Raw genomic sequence first — 3,612 nt, forward strand, 5'->3', positions numbered from 1 at the left:
TGTGCTCACCCTCTTGTCCTTCCCAGTGCCCAAGACAACCATGAGAGTAAAAACACACCTTCAAGGGAATTTAAAAAAATCTTCTCCAAAAACTCCTACACCTTCAAGAAAACCTATGAAAGCTAGAAGGCCAACACCATGCAGCCATTATCACAGGCCGAATGAGGAGCTGGATCAAAATGAGCCAGAACAGGACCAAGAGAATGTGGAAAAATCCGCCATCTCAAGTGATGACCTGGGCAGCCAGTAACTTCAGAGCAAGGTCAAAGACCTCAGATCTATCTGCGAAGACTCTGAAATCTGGCCCCTGAGAAATGGCCAGTGGTGTGGAGGCCAAATCATACACCTACAGGGTACACCAATAGTGATGATTAACTTACAAAAATTCTTTAAAATAAAATTTGCGAAAAGATGTGTGTGTATTCATGAGTTCTTTGAATGTGGAGGAAGGCAAGAAGCAGGTGTATGAGAAAGGAAGAAGGTGGGGTCATGCAGGGTTGGGAGTTGAAGGACAGATAAAAATCTTCCCAGACAACAATAAACTAAAGGAATATATCAACACCAAGCCCATATTACAGGAAATGTTGGAGGGACTTGTTTAAAATGAAGAATGGCAATAACTACATTCCTATCAACAAGTACATCAAACAGAAAAGAATTAAGTGCTCCAACCAAAAGATAGAATGGCTGAATAGATGAGAAAACAAGACCCCTATTTATGCTGCCTGCAAGAGACTCATGTCAGATTAAAAGACACACACAGAGAAAAAGGAAGGGGATGGAAAAAGATATTGCCTTGATAGACCTAGAAGGTATTGTACTGAATGAAATGGATCGCATAGAAAAATACAAATATCGCATGATTTCACGTACATTTGGAAGATCTAAAGAATAAAATCAACAACAACAACAAAAGTGGAAATAAACTCATAGATACAGAGAATATTTTGAGGGATACTAGACGGGAGGAGGGTTGGAGGACAAATGAAGGCAAAGAGATTAAGAAATACAAATGGGTAGTTGCAGAGTTCACATGGAGATGTAGAGTGTAGCATGGGGAAGATGGTTAATAATGTCGTAATAAATATGTAAGGGGGAAGAGGGTTACTAGATCTAGTGGGGTGATCACTTTGTGAGTTATGTGGATCTCTGATGACTATGCTATACAACTGGTATATTATTGTATGCCAACTATAATTGAAAAAAACTCATTGACTTGTACAATGTAAATACAAGCAACTAATTGTCTATTATATTTCAATAAAGTTGAAAAACCTATTAGCATCTTTAAAAAATATTTCTGGAGGGAGGGAGTGTGTATGGGTGTTTAATACTGCAGAAAGGTCAAAAAAGATGAGGGAAGAAATGTGACTTGGATTAGGCAACATATTGGTCATTTGTGATCTTCACCAGAGCCATTTTAGAAGAGATATGGAGATAGAAATTTGATTAGAGAGGGCTGAGAAGAGAACATGAGGTGAGAAAGTAAACACACCACAAGAAAATAATGTTTTCAAGTAGCTTTGCTGTGAAGGGGAGTGTAAGTTGAGATGCACGAACCCCCTAAAAGGTAAGATCTGTGAGGGCAGAGTTTTTGCCTATATGTTTTTCACTGCTGGGTATCCAGAACTTAGAGAACTCTGCCTGGTATGGCGTAGGTGCTCAATTACTACTTTTTGAATGAATTAATAGTGATACTGGAGAAAAGAGAGGGACCCAAGAGACACTTTGGTACAAAGGTGTCCAGTAAAGTCCTGGCACTTCAGTGCTTCTGAAAAGTGTTACAAGGTGTCAAGAAGTCATAAGAAGATAGAGAGGACCTCCCAGGAATCACATATTCAATGTAAAGGTAAACGTCACTTCAGTAGCTGATTTCTCCATCTCTCCAGAAACATGATACCAAGTTTTATGGTGATGGGATGAGGCTAAACCTAGAAGGGAACTATGAAATGTTTTGATACATAGAGGAATCCTTTCTTATATGACATATTTACCGAATATCTCTTTTGGAGATTGGCTGATGACATCTGTTGCCCGGGCTCCCATGTCATCCAGTCGGACAATATAAAATGAATAACATGGCCTAAAAACCCATGAGTCAGAGTTGTGTTTGTCTACTTTTAAGTTGCCTACAGACTCTAAAGTGTCATTGGATGCTATATGCTTATCCTAAAATCAGTAACCACACCTCTTGTGTAAGTTTTTGTAATAGTCAAGGGGAGAAATAATGTGGACCTGGACTAAGGTAGTGGCAGTGGGGATGAGAAATGAGGGACAGACTTAAGAAATCTTAATCAATGGGAAATTGGCAGGATGTGATGACTACTCCGATACCTCCCAGATTAACGGCTTTGGTAACTAGGAGGATAATGTGATTATTCCCCCAAAAAAGAATACAGGAAAGGAGTTATTTGCATGTGGTAGGGTAAGGAGAAGGTGACAAGCTCATTTTGGACTTGTTGCATTTGAGATGCATATGTGGTATCCAGTTGGAGATGTTAGGCAGATTGTTTTTTACATGAATCGGGAACTCAAGAAAGCTATGAACTTCAGATACAAGTTTGAGTGTGTGTTGGGATGGGGGTCTTGAACTTAGAGATAGGAGTTGGAACCATAGTAGTGGAGGATAACGTCCAGAGAAAAATCCATGGACTCGAGGAAGGAACCCTGGGGCGTCTAACATTTGATGGATGATTAAGTAAGTGGTGACCCCAAAGAGGATGAAAAGGGAAGTAGTGTGTCTAAGGAGTACAATGTTTTAAGGAGAGAGTGGTCAACGGTATTCAGTTTTACTAAGGACTCAAATAAAAAGATGATTGAGATTTGCCAATGAATTTAGCAATCTGGAAATCATTGAGGACCTGACAAGAGCAATTTCTGTGGAGTAGTCAGCAGAGACCAGAGTAGAGATACATTGTAAGTGAGCACGCATATCTTTTTCCAGGAGTTTGGTAGTGGAGGGGGTGAGGTAAAGATATGGTGGTGGCTGAAGAATAAAAATCAAGATGGGATTTTTTTCTTTAGATTACAGCAACTTGAATGTGTTTTCAAGTTTGGAGAAGAAGAAATTAATAAAAAGCATGAAGGAGCAGAAAAGAGAGGGAAAGGGTAATGAAGTGACAGAAAGGAAAGGATTAAGGACTTAGGAGTGTGACGATGGGAGAAGTGCTTATCTTTAAACAGAAGAAAAGAGTCATCTCTGAGGCTGGAGGTAAAGTAGTCAAAGAACAGAAGACAATCCTAAATTGATAAGGAGGAAGACTCAGAAAGTTGAGAGATGTAATTACCGATGGCCTCAGTTTTGTCAGGGAAGTAAGAGAAAGGTTCTTTTCTATAGGTAAAAAGGATGGCAATTGATTAGGAAGCTTGAAGATAGAAGAAAAAGTTTAGAGTAGTGACTGATAAATGTAAACATTCAAAGAGTTTTGCTGGTCAGTTTCTTAATAGGCATACAAAGCCTTTTTAAGCTTGCCTCTCCCTCACAACGGTTTAACCTTATTTGCTGGATGACAAATGGGAGTGAAGCTCACTATAGCCACAGGAAAAGATTACTTGGCAGTGAGGTTTGCTCAACTGAGGACAGATCCTGATTTACAATAATGCTAATCATGG

The sequence above is a fragment of the Pteropus medius genome, unplaced genomic scaffold, assembly GCF_902729225.1.
Source record: "Pteropus medius unplaced genomic scaffold, Ma_sr-lr_union100, whole genome shotgun sequence".
Taxonomy (NCBI): Eukaryota; Metazoa; Chordata; class Mammalia; order Chiroptera; family Pteropodidae; genus Pteropus; species Pteropus medius.